This window comes from Bos indicus, chromosome X, assembly GCF_029378745.1.
Source record: "Bos indicus isolate NIAB-ARS_2022 breed Sahiwal x Tharparkar chromosome X, NIAB-ARS_B.indTharparkar_mat_pri_1.0, whole genome shotgun sequence".
Classification (NCBI taxonomy): Eukaryota; Metazoa; Chordata; class Mammalia; order Artiodactyla; family Bovidae; genus Bos; species Bos indicus.
The window spans coordinates 103,301,793-103,319,195 of NC_091789.1; the positions used below are offsets into that span (position 1 = coordinate 103,301,793).

A 17,403-nucleotide genomic window follows, 5' to 3' on the forward strand; every position below is an offset into this window, starting at 1 on the left:
TAAATAAATTTGACAAACCATTAGCCAGACTCATCAAGAAACAAAGGGAGAAAAATCAAATCAATAAAATTAGAAACGAAAATGGAGAGATCACAACAGACAACACAGAAATACAAAGGATCATAAGAGACTACTATCAGCAATTATATGCCAATAAAATGGACAACGTGGAAGAAATGGACAAATTCTTAGAAAAGTACAACTTTCCAAAACTGGACCAGGAAGAAATAGAAAATCTTAACAGACCCATCACAAGCACGGAAATTGAAACTGTAATCAGAAATCTTCCAGCAAACAAAAGCCCCGGTCCAGACGGCTTCACAGCTGAATTCTACCAAAAATTTAGAGAAGAGCTAACACCTATCCTGCTCAAACTCTTCCAGAAAATTGCAGAGGAAGGTAAACTTCCAAACTCATTCTATGAGGCCACCATCACCCTAATACCAAAACCTGACAAAGATCCCACAAAAAAAGAAAACTACAGGCCAATATCACTGATGAACATAGATGCAAAAATCCTTAACAAAATTCTAGCAATCAGAATCCAACAATACATTAAAAAGATCATACACCATGACCACGTGGGCTTTATCCCAGGGATGCAAGGATTCTTCAATATCTGCAAATTAATCAATGTAATACACCACATTAACAAATTGAAAAATAAAAACCATATGGTTATCTCAATAGATGCAGAGAAAGCCTTTGACAAAATTCAACAATTATTTATGATAAAAACTCTTCAGAAAGCAGGAATAGAAGGAACATACCTCAACATAATAAAAGCTATATATGGCAAACCCACAGCAAACATTATCCTCAATGGTGAAAAATTGAAAGCATTTCTTCTAAAGTCAGGAGCAAGACAAGGGTGCCCACTTTCACCATTACCATTCAACATAGTTTTGGAAGTTTTGGCCACAGCAATCAGAACAGAAAAAGAAATAAAAGGAATCCAAATTGGAAAAGAAGAAGTAAAACTCTCACTATTTGCAGATGACATGATCCTCTACATAGAAAACCCTAAAGACTCCACCAGAAAATTACTAGAACTAATCAATGACTATAGTAAAGGTGCAGGATATAAAATCAACACATAGAAATCCCTTGCATTCCTATACACTAATAATGAGAAAAGAGAAAGAGAAATTAAGGAAACAATTCCATTCACCATTGCAACGGAAAGAATAAAATACTTAGGAATATATCTACCTAAAGACACTAAAGACCTATATATAGAAAACTATAAAACACTGGTGAAAGAAATCAAAGAGGACACTAATAGATGGAGAAATATACCATGTTCATGGATTGGAAGAATCAATATAGTGAAAATGAGTATACTATCCAAAGCAATTTATAGATTCAATGCAACCCCTGTCAAGCTACCAACGGTATTCTTCACAGAGCTAGAACAAATAATTTCACAATTTGTATGGAAATACAAAAAACCTCGAATAGCCAAAGCGATCTTGAGAACGAAGAATGGAACTGGAGGAATCAACCTGCCTGACTTCAGGCTCTATTACAAAGCCACAGTTATCAAGACAGTATGGTACTGGCACAAAGACAGAAATATAGATCAATGGAACAAAATAGAAAGCCTAGAGATAAATCCAAACACATATGGACACCTTATCTTTGACAAAGGAGGCAAGAATATACAATGGATTAAAGACAATCACTTTAACAAGTGGTGCTGGGAAATCTGGTCAACCATTTGTAAAAGAATGAAACTAGAACACTTTCTAACACCATACACAAAAATAAACTCAAAATGGATTAAAGATCTCAATGTAAGACCAGAAACTATAAAACTCCTAGAGGAGAACATAGGCAAAACACTCTCCAACATAAATCACAGCAGGATCCTCTATGACCCACCTCCCAGAATATTGGAAATAAAAGCAAAAATAAATGGGACCTAATTAACCTTAAAAGCTTCTGCACATCAAAGGAAACTATTAGCAAGGTGAAAAGACAGCCTTCAGAATGGGAGAAAATAATAGCAAATGAAGCAACTGACAAACAACTAATCTCAAAAATATAGAAGCAACTGCTACAGCTCAACTCCAGAAAAATAAATGACCCAATCAAAAAATGGGTCAAAGAACTAAATAGACATTTCTCCAAAGAAGACATACAGAGGGCTAACAAACACATGAAAAGATGCTCAACATCACTCATGATCAGAGAAATGCAAATCAAAACCACTATGAGGTACCATTTCACACCAGTCAGAATGGCTGCGATCCAAAAGTCTACAAATAATAAATGCTGGAGAGGGTGTGGAGAAAAGGGAAGCCTCTTACACTGTTGGTGGGAATGCAAACTAGTACAGCCACTATGGAGAACAGTGTGGAGATTCCTTAAAAAACTGGAAATAGAACTGCCTTATGATCCAGCAATCCCACTGCTGGGCATACACACTGAGGAAACCAGAAGGGAAAGAGACACGTGTACCCCAATGTTCATCGCAGCACTGTTTATAATAGCCAGGACATGGAAGCAACCTAGATGTCCACAGCAGATGAATGGATAAGAAAGCAGTGGTACATATACACAATGGAGTATTACTCAGCCATTAAAAAGAATACATTTGAATCAGTTCTAATGAGGTGGATGAAACTGGAGCCTATTATACAGAGTGAAGTAAGCCAGAAGGAAAAACACCAATACAGTATACTAACGCATATATATGGAATTTAGAAAGATGGTAACAATAACCCGGTGTACGAGACAGCAAAAGAGACACTGATGTGTAGAACAGTCTTATGGACTCTATGGGAGAGGGAGAGGGTGGGAAGATTTGGGAGAATGGCATTGAAACGTGTAAAATATCATGTATGAAACAAGATGCCAGTCTAGGTTCGATGCATGATACTGGATGCTTGGGGCTAGTGCACTGGGACGACCCAGAGGGATGGTATGGGGAGGGAGGAGGGAGGAGGGTTCAGGATGGGGAACACATGTATACCTGTGGCGGATTCATTTTGATATTTGGCAAAACTAATACAATTATGTAAGGTTTAAAAATAAAATAAAATTAAAAAAAAAAAAAAAGAAAGGGCAAATCAAACAAAGGTCTTGTTAGTATGGAACTAAATCAATTTGAGATGCCATCAGGTCTACTGGTGCATCTCCACCTTGCCTCAGTGGTAGAACCAGGAGGGATGAGTAAGGCACCTGTGTCAGCAAGGGACAGACTAAGCCCAACTAGGGAAGGAAAGCTTTGGTGGAAAGTCTGTCTACAGTCCCATCTAGAGCAGGGAGAGATGCCTCCGATGGAAAGAAGCCATGGCTGTGGATGCCGCTTTTTTCTCTCTTACAGATAGGCGTTAACAGTTCCAGAACCACTCATTTAAAATGTATTTTTAAAAACTGGCACATGTTTGATCTCCCAAATTTAAAAAAGACACGCCTGATCTTCTGTGATACTGAATGGCCATGGTATTCTTTGGAAGACAGGGAACACTGGCTTGTTGAAGGGTCTCAATTATAATACTGTTTTACAATTAGACCAGTTCTGTAGAAACAAGAGAAATGGGTAGAAGTGATATATTTGTTGCTCTTTATCTCTCTGCCAGGCATGCCAGACCTGTGTCCTAAGGATACAGATTTGGCTGTAAAGCTTTCAACTCCTTCCTGTCCTCTTACTCTGCCTCTGCCTCTGCCTTTGTATCTGGGGCTCACAACTGAGCAAGCTGAGGGTAAAGGAACCCCTCCAGGAAGGGTTGCCTCAGTCTCAATAGAAGTTTAAACAACCCCAGTTCCAATGCAGCCTCAGACTACTTTGGTTTCAATAGGAACTCAGACAGCCAAAGTAGAGGAGGTGAAAACAACCAAAATTAAGGGTAAAATACAAGATAGAGAAGAGAATGAGAAAGAGGATGATGATGAGAAAAAGCAGGCTTCTCTAATTTATCCCTGGGGGCATATATGAAAGGTAGCTAGAAGGGCTGAGGAATAGACACACAACTTACCTCCCTTTCAGGAGGCCCCCACTGGGAAAAATAACCAATCCATAAAAATCCATAAGCCCTTTTCTTACTCAGTGGTAAGAAAGAGAGATCTGGGAGACTATTTAGAGGATAAAAAAAAGTACACAAAAACCTTTACAGGGCTAATTTTACTTTATGAGCTTACTTGGAGAGATGTAATACATGTCTTGGGACAGATGCTGACCCCTGACTCAAAAACTCGAGTTTGGGGGGAAGCTACTACTTTTGGAGATGAATGGCTTGAACGTGAGACAAGGAGAGAGAGGGAACATGGAATAGCCCTTTCCTTCCTACTGAGGGCCAAATAGTTCCCAAAGCAGAGCCACTTTGCTGGATGTATTCTTGGACTCAAGCAAGCACACGCTGAGACCTAAGACTATGCTAAGTTGGCTGACATAGAACAGGGAGAGAAGGAAACTCCTGGTAAATTCTTAAATAGACTATGGGAGGCACTCCGCAAGTTTACTGACATTGATCTCAAAATTACAAAGGTAGAAATGACCTTATAAGGTAGATTTCTCACTCACTCAGCTCCAGATATCCACCATAAGTTACAAAAACAGGCATTTGGGCCAAATATGTCTTTAGAAAAACTGTTGTACCTGGCTCAGATGGTATATCATGGTAGAGAATATGAGGAGGAAAATAGGAGGAGAAAAAGAACTAGGAAAAAAACTGAAGCCCCAACAAAGGCTGTTAGATCCACTCTGAAACAGCCTGAGAAAAATGTCCAGAGGGACCCAGATGAAAATGAATGGACTCGTTATTAGTGTGAAAAGGAGGGGCATCTCGAGCAGAATTGCCCTCAGGCATCTAAGCTGCTCCTGGCTTCATGTCTGGTCTACAAAGGACCATACTGGAGAAGAGACTACCCTCCAAGGTGTAGGCCCCAGGGGTCAGACTCTAGATAATTGGGACTGAAGGTGCCCAGGGGTCCCCACACAATCTCCCATCCTAATAACACCTGAGGAACCCTGGATATCAATAACCGTGGGGAGCGGGGGCGGCGAATCAGTCAGTTTTCTTTTGGACACTGGGGCAACTTTCTCTGTGCTCACTAAAGCTCCTGGCCTGCTTTCTCCTGATCCACTACCATAATGGGAGTGTCAGGACGAGCCAAATGCTATTATTTCAGTCATTCTTTAAGGTGCAACTGGGACTCTGTGCTATTTTCGCATGAGTTTCTGATCATTCCAGAGTCTCCCTTACCCCTTCTGGGGAGGGATATACTAAACAAGGTCCATGCCTCTGTTTTCATGAATATGGAGCCTGTTTTTTCTCTCATATTAATTGAACAAAATGTAAATTATAAAGTGTGGGCTGATGGAAAAACTGTGGGTCAAGCATAAAATGCTGTTCCTGTCATTATCAAGCTCAAAGACCCTCATTTTTTCCACATCAAAAGCAGTAGCCACTAAAGCCCAAGTTTAAGGAATGATTAAAACCCATCATTGAAAATTTAAAGGAACAGGGGCTATTAATTCCTTGTAATAGCCCATGCAACACTCCTATTTTGGGTGTTAAAAAAAGTCAAATGATAAATAGAAACTTGTTCAAAACATACAAATAATTGATGCCTAATCCTTATACTTTATTGTCTGAAATTCCTAAATGAGCCAAACATTACTTTAAGACAATTGAGAGGATTGTTGGGCATTACAGGCTACTGCTACATTTGGATTCTGGGTTATGGGGAACTTGCCCAGCCTTTGTATAAACTTATAACTGAGACTCAGGAGGCCCAAACTGACAAGCTAGTTTGGTTCCCAGAGACTCAAAAGGCTTTTAAGACTCTTCAAACTGCTCTCTTGCAGGCTCCTGCTTTGAGTTTGCCCACAGGATCAGAGTTTAGTTTGTTTGTTACTGAAAAAACAGGCTATGGGCATATAGGTTAAGTGTAATTGCTACTATTGTTTTGCTAATGCCTAAAGCTCATAAGTTTACTAATGGGCAAAATCTTACTGTACTGACTGATGTAAGGGGGATCTTAAACACTAAAGTTCAGAATGACAATGGTTCTGCCTTTAAAGCTACTGTAACTCAAGGGTTATCAAAAGCTCTGGCAATAGAATACCATTTACACTGTTCCTGGAGACCCAAATCCTCAGGACAGTTGAAAAGGCTAATGACGTTAGTAAGAGGTATCTGCATAAGCTATCTCAGGAAACACAAGACAGTTGGTTTAAAGTTTTACCCATAGTTTTAATGAGGGCTTGAACTGCCCCTAAAAAAAGGGGACTGTCTCTATGGCAGACCGTTTTTGTGCACATTGTCATAGATCCGGAAGACTTAGAATTAACTATGTGACTCAACTATCAGCTTTTCAAGAGACATTAGGAGAACTCCAGGAGGAGACCCCTGACCCAGCCTCCATAATCGGTCTAATTGCTGTGTCTGCTGTGTCTGCAGATCACTCCCCTCATCAGTTGAAGACTTCCATGGTGGGTTTCTCCATTTCAAGGAAAAGACTTTCTTCAACTTTGTCAATATCTTCACCAACAATAATTACTTGTGATGCCTCTCTAATTTGATGACATCTAGCAACCCTAAGCGCAGCCACTGCTCCTTACCTTGGACGAGGGGTATCTCCTCACGGCCGCCCCTCCTGACATTGAACATGGAATAGCTCCTCTCGGCCCTCCTGCACCTGCACAGCCACGGCTCCTTGGACGTGGGGTTGCTCCTCCCGGCCGCCACCCCTGGCATCGGGCATAGGGTAGCGCCTCCCAAACACTGCTCCTGACCTCTGGTGGTGGATAGTGCCTCCGGGCCTCCGCCCTTGGCCTCGGGTGGGGCATAGTGACTCCTGGCCACTGCCCCTGACCTCCGGTGGTGGGTAGTGGCTCTGGGCCTCCACCCCTGGCATCAGGCTTGGGGTAGCCACTCCGGGCCGCTGCCCCTGGCGTTGGGCGTGGGGTAGCGCCTCCCAGCCACTGCCCCTGACTTCGGGCAGGGAGTAGCTCCTCTCTGCCATGTGGCTGCATGGGTGCAGGAAGGTCGAGAGGAGCTACTCCATATTCAAGATTAGGAGGGGCAGCCATGAGAAGATACCCCTCCTCCAAGGTAAGGAGCAGTGGCTGCACTTTGCTGGAGCAGCTGTGAAGAGATACCCCACATCCAAGTTAAGAGAAACCCAAGTAAGACAGTAGGTGTTGCGAGAGGGCATCAGAGGGTAGACACACTGAAACCATAATCACAGAAAACTAGTCAACCTAATCACACAGACCACAGCCTTGTCTAACTCAATGAATCTAAGCCATTCCCTGTAGGGCCACTGAAGATGGGCAGGTCATGGTGGAGAGGTCAGACAGAATATGGTCCACTGGAGAAGGGAATGAAAAACCACTTCAGTATTCTTGCATTGAGAACCCCATGAAAAGTATGAAAAGGCAAAATGATTGGATACTGAAGGAGGAACTCCCCAGGTTGGTAGGTCCCCAATATGCTACTGGAGATCAGTGGAGAAATAACTCCAGAAAGAATGAAAGGATGGGGCCAAAGCAAAAACAATACCCAGTTGTGGATGTGACTGGTGATAGAAGCAAGGCCCGATGCTGTAAAGAGCAATATTGCATAGGAACGTGAAATGTTAAGTCCATGAGTCAAGGCAAATTGGAAGTGGTCAAAGAAGAGAAGACAAGAGTGATATTGACACTCTAGGAATCAGCGAACTAAAACAGACTGGAATGCGTGAATTTAACTCAGATAACCATTATATATGCTGTTATAATATATATATATATATTATAATATTATATATTATATAATTTATATATTATATAATATTTAATATTATATTTATTAATATAATTAAATCATATTATATAATGTATATAATATAAACATTTTATATATATTCCTGTGGGCAGGAATCACTTAGAAGAAATGGAGTAGACATCATGGTCAACAAAAGAGTCTGAAATGCAGTACTTGGATGCAATCTCAAAAACGAGAGAATGATCTTTGTTCGTTTCCAAGGAAAACCATTCAATATCACAGTAATCCAAGCCTATGCCCCAACCAGTAATGCTGAAGAAGCTGAAGTTGAATGGTTCTATGAAGACCTATAAGACCTTTTAGAACTAACACCCAAAAAAGATGTCCTTTTCATTATAGGGGACTGGAATCCTAAAGTAGGAAATTAAGAAACACCTGGGGTAACAGGCAAATTTGGCCTTGGAATAAGAAATGAAGTGGGGGCAAAGGAGAACAGAGTTTAGCCAAGAGAATGACTGGTCATAGCAAACACCCTTTTCCAACAACACAAGAGAAGACTGTACACATGGACATCACCAGGTGGACAACACCAAAATCAGATTGATTATATTCTTTGCAGCCAAAGATGGAGAAGCTCTACACAGTTAGCAGAAATAAAACCAGGAGCTGCCTGTGGCTCAGATCATGAACTCCTTATTGCCAAATTCAGACTGAAATTGAAGAAAGTAGGGAAAACAACTAGACCATTCAGGTATGATCTAAATCAAATCCCTTATGATTATAAAGTGGAAGTGAGAAATAGATTTAAGGGACTAGATCTGATGGATAGAGTGATGAACTATGGCCAGAGGTTCATGACACTGTACAGGAGACAGGGATCAAGACCATCCCCATGGCAAAGAAATGCAAAAAAGCAAAACGGCTCTCTGAGGAGGCCTTACAAATAGCTGTGAAAAGAATAGAATCCAAAAGCAAAGGAGAAAAGGAAAGATATAAGCATCTGAATGCAGAGTTCCAAAGAATAGCAAGGAGAGACAGAAAGCCTTCATCAGTGATCAGTGCAAAGAAATAGAGAAAAACAAAAGAATGAGTGAGTAGAGATCTCTTCAAGAAAATTAGAGATACCAAGGGAATATTTCACGCAAAGATGAGTTCAATAAAGGACAGAAATGGCATGGACCTAACAGAAGCAGAAGTTATTAAGAAGAGGTGGCAAGAATACACAGAATAACTGTGAAGAAAGATCTTCATGACCAAGATAATCACAAGGTGTGATCACGCACCTAGAGCCAGACATCCTGGAATGTGAAGTTAAGTGGGCCATAGAAAGCATCAATACGAACAAAGCTAGTGGAGGTGATGGAACTTCAATTGAGCTATTTCAAATCCTGAAAGATGATGCTGTGAAAGTGCTGCACTCAATATGCCAGCAAATTTGGAAAACTCAGCAGTGGCCACAGGACTGGAAAATGTCCATTTTCATTCCAATCCCAAAGAAAGGCAATGTCAAAGAATGTTCAAACCACCGCACAATTGCACTCATCTCACTCGCTAGTAAAGTAATTCTCAAAATTCTCTCAGCCAGGCTTCAGCAACACGTGAACCATGAACTTCCAGATGTTCAAGCTGGATTTAGAAAAGGCAGAGGAACCAGAGATAAAACTGCCAACAATTGCTGGATCATGGAAAAAGCAACGGAGTTCTAGAAAAACATTTATGGACTATGCCAAAGCCTTTGACTGTGGGGATCACAATAAACTGTGGAAAATTCTTCAAGAGATGGGAATACCAGACCACCTGACGTGTCTCTTGAGAAACCTATATGCAGGTCAGGAAGAAACAGTTATAACTGGAGATGGAACAACAGACTGGTTCCAAATAGCAAAAAGAGAACGTCAAGGGTCTATATTGTCACCCGGCTTATTTAATATAAATGCAGAGTACATCATGAGAAATGCTGGGCTGGAAGAAGCACAAGCTGGAATCAAGATTGCCAGGAGAAATATCAATAACCTCAGATGTGCAGATGACCCCACCCTTATTGCAGAAAGTGAAGAGGAACTCAAAAGCCTCTTGATGCAAGTGAAAGAGGAGAGTGAAAAAGTTGGCTTAAAGCTCAACATTCAGAAAATGAAGATCATGTCATCTGGTCCCATCACTTCATGGGAAATAGATGTGGAAACAATGGAAACAGTGTCAGACTTTGCTTTGGGGGCTCCAAAATCACTGCAGATGGTGATTGCAGCCATGAAATTAAAACACGCTTACTCTTTGGAAGGAAAGTTACGACCAACCTAGATAACATATTCAAAAGCAGAGACATTACTTTGCCCACAAAGGTCCGTCTAGTCGACTATGGTTTTTCCAGTGGTCATGTATGGATGTGAGAGTTGGACTGTGAAGAAAGCTGAGTGCCAAAGAATTGATGCTTTTGAACTGTGGTGTTGGAGAAGACTCTTGAGAGTCCCTTGGACTGCAAAGACTTCCAACCAATCCATACTAAAGGAGACCATTCCTGGGTGTTCTTTGGAAGGACTGATGTTAAAGCTGAAACTCCAATACTTTGGCCACCTCATGTGAAGAGTTGACTCATTGGAAAAGACTCTGATGCTGGGAGGGATTGGGGGCAGGAAGAGGAGTGGACGACAGAGGATGAGATGGCTGGATGGCATCATTGACTCGATGGACATGAATTTGGGTGAACTCCGGGAACTGGTGATGGACAGGGAGGCCCGGCATGCTGCAATACATGGAGTCGCAAAGAGTCGGACACGACTGAGTGACTGAACTTAACTGAACTGAGCGATCCTAAGATGAATTGGTGTAATACTTTGTACCTTAACTATAGATATAATGTGATATTTAATCTTGATTATGTTTTAACTTTGTGTAATGTCTATTTTGCTTATATCTGCAATTGTATAATGCAGTTTGTTTCTAACCTTCTGAAAGCTTTTTTTTTAATAAATTTATTTTAATTGGAGGCTAATTACTTTACATTATTGTATTGGTTTTGCCATAGATCAACAAGAATCCACCTTCAGTTCACTTCACTTCAGTTCAATCGCTCAGTCATGTCCGACTCTTTGCGACCCCATGAATCAGAGTGCGCCAGGCCGCCTTGTCCATCACCAACTCCCGGAGTTCACTCAGACTCACGTCCATCGAGTCAGTGATGCCATCCAGCCATCTCATCCTCTGTCATCCCCTTCTCCTCCTGCCCCCAATCCCTCCCAGCATCAGAGTCTTTTCCAATGAGTCAACTCTTCACATGAGGTGGCCAAAGTACTGGAGTTTCAGCTTTAGCATCATTCCTTCCAAAGAAATTCCAGGGCTGATCTTCTTCAGAATGGACTGGTTGGATCTCATTGCAGTCCAAGGGACTCTCAAGAGTCTTCTCCAACACCACAGTTCAAAAGCATCAATTCTTCAGTGCTCAGCTTCCTTCATAGTCCAACGCTCACATCCATACATGACCACTGGTAAAACCATAGCCTTGACTAGACAGACCTTTGTTGGCAAAGTAATGTCTCTGCTTTTCAATATGCTATCTAGGTTGGTCATAACTTTCCTTCCAAGGAGTAAGCGTCTTTTAATTTCATGGCTGCAGTCACCAGCTGCAGTGATTTTGGAGCCCAAAAGAATAAAGTCTGACACTGTTTCCACTGTTTCCCCATCTATTTCCCATGAAGTGGTGGGACCAGATGCCATGATCTTCGTTTTCTGAATGTTGAGCTTTAAGCCAACTTTTTCACTCTCCTCTTTCACTTTCATCAAGAGGCTTTTTAGTTCCTCTTCACTTTCTGCCATAAGGGTGGGGTTATCTGCATATCTGAGGTTATTGATATTTCTCCCGGCAATCTTGATTCCAGCTTCTGCTTCTTTCAGCCAAGCATTTCTCATGATGTACTCTGCATATAAGTTAAATAAGCAGGGTGACAATATACAGCCTTGACGTTCTCCTTTTGCTATTTGCAACCAGTCTGTTGTTCCATGTCCAGTTCTAACTCTTTCTTCTGACTTGCATATGACGTCCCTGGTGGCTCAGATGGTAAAGCGTCTGCCTACAAAATGAGAGATCTGGTTTGATCCCTGGGTTGGGAAGATTCCCTGGAGAAGGAATTGGCAACCCACTCCAGTACTCTTGCCTTGAAAATCCCATGGACGGAGGAGCTTTGTGCAGGCTACTATCCATGGGGTTGCAAAGAGTCAGGCAGGACTGAGCGACTTCACTTTCACTTTCTTTTTTCGACCTGCATATAGGTTTCTCAAGAGGCAGGTCAGGTGGCCTGGTATTCCCATCTCTTGAAGAATTTTCCACAGTTTTTGTGATCCACACAGTCAAAGGCTTTGGCATAGTCAATAAAGCAGAAATAGATGTTTTTCTGGAACTCCCTTGCTTTTTCGATGATCCAGCAGATGTTGGCAATTTGATCTCTGGTTTCTATGACTTTTCTAAAACCAGCTTGAACTTCTGGAAGTTCACGGTTCATGTATTGCTGAAGCCTGGCTTGGAGAATTTTGAGAATTACTTTCCTAGCGTGTGAGATGAGTGCAATTGTGTGGTAGTTTGAGCATTCTTTGACATTGCCTTTCTTTGGGATTGGAATGAAAAATGGACCTTTTCTAGTCCTGTGGCCACTGCTGAGTTTTCCAAATTTGTTGGCATATTGAGTGCAGCACTTTCACAGCATCTGCCTTATGACCCAGCAATCCCACTACTGGGCCTACACACCGAGGAATTCAGAATTGAAAGAGACACGTGCACCCCAATGTTCATCACAGCACTGCTTATAATAGCCAGGACATGGAAGCAACCTAGATGTCCATCAGCAGATGAATGGATAAGAAAGCTGTGGTACGTATAGACAGTGAAAGCTTTTAGGTTACAAATGGTTGTCCAGGCTCCTATGAGTGCCACAGCCTCCTCCAACGATTACTTGGGGCTCCTGGATCAGAGACCCTCAATATGAAAGTTAGAATAATACGTTGCCTCAGTAATTTAAGGACAATGCCCGTCAACAGCAGGAGGTAGTTATGGAATGAAAATGACGCCCCTTTCTCCTGGCAATATAATTCTCCTAAAAGAAAAGTGGGGGTGAGAGAGTCAATTTCTAGGTAGGTACATAAGAAATCTGGGGTCCCGGAGGAGGAGAAAGGGGTCTGAGGCTTTCAAAGAGGAGATAGTGGTCTGGAGTTCTCAAGGAGGAAAGGACAAGTTTTTTGTTTTTGTTTTTTTTTTTTTTCCCTCTATCTTCCTTAATAACGGACTATATAACAGCAATGTATCCTGCTTGAGGACAGTCTCTCCTTCTTGAAAACCTTCTGACTAATCCTGTTCTCTTAAAATGTATATTACAGGACTTGTTCTGGCAAGATATTTCTATTGTTAGTTCTAATCCTATCATCTTAAACAACAGAATGGGAAAGACTAGATATCTCTTCAAGAAAATTAGAGATACCAAGGGAACATTTCACGCAAAGATGGGCTTGATAAAGGACAGAAATGGTATGGACCTAACAGAAGCAGAAGATATTAAGAAGAGGTGGAAAGAATACACAGAACAACTGTACAAAAAAAGATCTTAAAGACCAAGATAATCACGATGGTGTGATCATGCACCTAGAGCCAGACATCCTTGAACGTGAAGTCAAGTGGGCCTTAGAAAGCATCACTACGAACAAAGCTAGTGGAGGTGATGGAACTTCAGTTGAGCTATTTCAAATCCTGAAAGACGATGCTGTGAAAGTGCTGCACTCAATATGCCAACAAATTTGGAAAACTCAGCAGTGGCCACAGGACTGGAAAAGGTCCGTTTTCATTCCAATCCCAAAGAAAGGCAATGTCAAAGAATGCTCAAACTACTGCACAATTGCACTCATCTCACACGCTAGTAAAGTAATGCTCAAAATTCTCCAAGCAAGGCTTTAGCAAAGCTGAACCGTGAACTTCCAGATATTCAACCTGGTTTTAGAAAAGGCATAGGAACCAGAGATCAAATTGCCGACATCCGCTGGATCATCAAAAAAGCAAGGGAATTCCAGAAAAACATCTATTTCTGCTTTATTGACTATGCCAGAGTCTTTGACTGTGTGGATCACAATAAACTGTGGAAAATTCTTCAAGAGATGGGAATACCAGTCCACCTGACATGCCTCTTGAGAAACCTATATGCAGGTCAGGAAGCAACAGTTAGAACTGGACATGGAACAACAGACTGGTTCTAAATAGGAAAAGGAGTACGTCAAGGCTCTATATTGTCACCCTGCTTATTTAACTTATATGCAGAGTACATCATGAGAAATGCTTGGCTGAAAGAAGCAGAAGCTGGAATCAAGATTGCTGGGAGAATATCAATAACCTCAGATATGCAGATGACACCACCCTTATGGCAGAAAGTGAAGAGGAACTAAAGAGCCTCTTGATGAAAATGAAAGAGGAGAGTGAAAAAGTTGGCTTAAAACTCAACATTCAGAAAACGAAGATCATGGCATCTGGTCCCATCACTTCATAGGAAATAGATGGGGAAACAGTGGAAACAGTGTCAGACTTTATTTTTTGGGGCTCCAAAATCACTGCAGATGGTGACTGCAGCCATGAAATTAAAAGAGGCTTACTCCTTGGAAAGAAAGTTATGACCAACCTAGATAGCATATTGAAAAGCAGAGACATTACTTTGCCAACAAAGGTCTGTCTAGTCAAGGCTATGGTTTTACCAGTGGTCATGTATGGATGTGAGAGTTGGACTGTGAAGGAAGCTGAGCACTGAAGAATTGATGCTTTTGAACTGTGGTGTTGGAGAAGACTCTTGAGCATCCCTTGGACTGCAATGAGATCCAACCAGTCCATTCTGAAGATCAGCCCTGGAATTTCTTTGGAAGGAATAATGCTAAAGCTGAAACTCCAGTACTTTGGCCACCTCATGTGAAGAGTTGACTCATTGGAAAAGACTCTGATGATGGGAGGGATGGTGGGCAGGAGAAGAAGGGGACGACAGAGGATGAGATGGCTGGACGGCATCACTGACTCGATGGACGTTAGTCTGAGTGAACTCCAGGAGTTGGTGATGGACAGCAAGGCCTGGCATGCTGCAATTCATGACGTCACAAAGAGTCAGACAGGACTCAGCGACTGAACTGATCACCTTAAAATATGAATTGTAGGAGTGGGTCTACTAAGATATTTACAACCTCGAGACATTCTTTTGATTTATTGTAATAACCATTTTAAAAAGTATATGACTTCCTTGCTAAGACTAGCGAAGGGGGGCACTCCCAACCCACTTCTAATGTCTATGTCAGAAGCTTTCTCTGTCCCTTTTTATACTTTAATAAAACCCTGCTACATAAAAGCTCTTGAGTGATCAAGCCTGGTCCGTGGTCCCAAAGCTAAGTCTTCTTTGGAGATCATGAATCTGACATTGTTCATGGTAAGCTATCAACAGAATATGATGATCCAACTTTCATAATTTAAAATAGCTGTCATTAAGAAATTTGATCACTCTACTTTTGGCCTGGAGGGGATCCCTGTAGTAGTTGCAGACAACAACGGTGCTGCCATGGCCCAGGGAGTCACAGCCATGCTGCCCCCACCTTCCATCCCCCCTCCTGCCCTCACCCCAGAGCCCAAAGTAGATGAGGAGGGCCTGCCGCTTCTGCCCAAGACAGGGGCTCCAGGCTGCTCAGACTCCCTTTTCCCTGCTTGAGCTGCAGCCTGGGTGCAGCCTCGGCTGCTTGAGGGGAGGCTTCAAGAATGGTGATGAGGAATTGGAAGAGGATGAGGACCTTGAAGAGGAAGAACAGGAGGAAGAGATGAATCACTTCCTGCTGAGGCTGAAGTGGTGCCAGCCAGACGCTCAGAAGGAGGAGGAGCACCTGATTAATCTCTCTGAGCCAGCCCCGTATATCTTGTGTTCCATTTGCAAAGGTTACTTAATAAATGCAACTACCATAACAAAATGTCTTCATACATTTTGTAAAAACTGCATTGTAAGACACATTTGCTATAGCAACAGATGTCCAAAATACAACATAGTAGTACATCAGACACAACGTCTTTACCACATAAGGTTGGACCAAGTGTTACAAGACATAGTGTACAAATTAGTGATCAGTCTAAGAGAAAAAAGCAAATGCATGATTTCTATAAAGAAAGGGGTCTAGAAACACCTAAAGCTGTTGTTCCACAGCCAGTCCTTTCAAACAAAAGAAAAACTTAAAAAGTCTTAAAATGAATGTTTCCTATTCCACCTGAACTTGATATGTCTTTATTACTAAAGTTTATTGGTGTTGATGAAGGCACAGGACATTTTAAGCCACTGGAAAAGAAGTTTGTCTGAATTTTGCAAGAAGCAACTATTGGACATGCAGGAAAATTCCTCAGAAGAAAAAGAAAAATGTGTCTTGATTCAGCTTGTCAGGTAGATATCATCTGTGGTGATCACTTGTTAGAGAGTATCAAACTCTAAAGGAAACATGACATGTAAGAGGTGATGCAGCAATGCAGGATGGTCTGCTGATCCTTCATTATGGACTTATGGTTTCTTTTTTGAAAATTACTTGGATGATTCTAACGGTATCTAACAGTAGAAGGGAAACAAAATAAGACACTTCTGCAGGATTGCAGTCTCACCAAAGATTTTCATGAAACGTGTAATTGCTATCACTTTGTGCTGTTTGAGACATAACTGATCTATTTTCAGCAAAAAGAATCATGGATTTATAAATACAACTTGGAATGATAGAATGCATCTGTTTTACTAGAGACTACATGTAAAAAGCTTCCATAGCTCATGGGGAAAATTTGTAAAGCATTGAATTTTTATGATTTCAGATACTTTGACATTGATTTTGTTTCCTAATCGAGGTAAATCAGTTAGTTACTGTTTGTCTTCATGGAGCCACACCACTTTCCAGTTGGTTCAGATTCTGCTCTCTTCAATGGCATCAGTTTTGCAGTCATCCTTTTGGAAAATGTGTCCTTTTGAACTGAAAATTTAAAGCCAGGCTTTGTTAAATTACAAAATGTACCTCCTAAAAAACACCAAAATTTCTCTCCTTATGTCTGTTACTATTTGTTTTATGTATTTGGGTCTTCCTATATGTACCTCTATGTTTGTTTTATGGATTTGGGTCTTCCTATATGTACCTAAATGTACCTCTTAAAAAACACCAACATTTCTCTCCTTATGTCTGTTACTATTTGTTTTATGTATTTGGGTCTTCCTATATTAGGTCCATATATATTAACAAGATATATATTACATATATTAACAGTAACTCAATGGGCACGAGTTTAAGTAAAATCCAGGAGTTGGCAATAGTGAGTCCTGGCATGCTGCAGTTCATGGGGTTGCAGAGTCGGACATGACTGAGCAACTGAACTGACTGATATTAACAAGTGTAAAATCCCCTTCTTGTATGGATCCTTTTATTATATATAGAGAGAAGGCAGTGGCACCCCACTCCAGTACTCTTGCCTAGAAAATCTCATGGATGGAGGAGCCTGGTGGGCTGCAGTCCATGGGGTTGCTTAGAGTCGGATACGACTGAGCGACTTCACTTTCACTTTTCACTTTCATACAGTGGAGAAGGAAATGGCAACCCACTCCAGTGTTCTTGCCTGGAAAATCCCAGGGACGGGGGAGCCTGGTGGGCTGCCGTCTATGGGGTCACACAGAGTCGG

At 41.5% G+C, this 17,403-nt stretch overlaps 1 protein-coding gene and 1 pseudogene across 1 annotated transcript in view; one reads left to right on the forward strand and one right to left on the reverse strand.

The window, feature by feature from the left end:
• ZC3H12B (zinc finger CCCH-type containing 12B) overlaps nucleotides 1-17,403 on the reverse strand; it is a 605,593-nt gene that overhangs the window by 478,120 nt on the left and 110,070 nt on the right. The gene's annotated exons all lie outside the window — the stretch shown is intronic.
• LOC109554891 (polycomb group RING finger protein 6 pseudogene) lies at nucleotides 6,984-16,323 on the forward strand (annotated as a pseudogene).